A 220-nucleotide genomic window follows, 5' to 3' on the forward strand; every position below is an offset into this window, starting at 1 on the left:
CTATTGCTTGTTGGATTTGCGTATATAAAAGGTGACCTTGTTATCAAGAATATTTGATATTTAAAATTTCAAAAGAAGGAAGGAATTAAAAAAAAGTCTGTCATGGAGACTAAAAGCAACTGAATTTGTCTGTCTGATAGTCTCTCTAAAATTGATTTTCATAACTAATAGAAATTCTAGGAAAATGCATTTTGAAAGTAATGATATGAAATTTAAAGAG

At 27.3% G+C, this 220-nt stretch overlaps 1 protein-coding gene across 1 annotated transcript in view; it reads left to right on the top strand.

Annotated features, from left to right (window-relative positions):
• Positions 1 to 220, top strand: part of LOC119593033 (tyrosine-protein phosphatase non-receptor type 4-like) — a gene marked incomplete at its 5' end in the record, with an annotated part of 330,438 nt that overhangs the window by 196,493 nt on the left and 133,725 nt on the right.

Source organism: Penaeus monodon, chromosome 31 (genome assembly GCF_015228065.2).
Source record: "Penaeus monodon isolate SGIC_2016 chromosome 31, NSTDA_Pmon_1, whole genome shotgun sequence".
Taxonomy (NCBI): Eukaryota; Metazoa; Arthropoda; class Malacostraca; order Decapoda; family Penaeidae; genus Penaeus; species Penaeus monodon.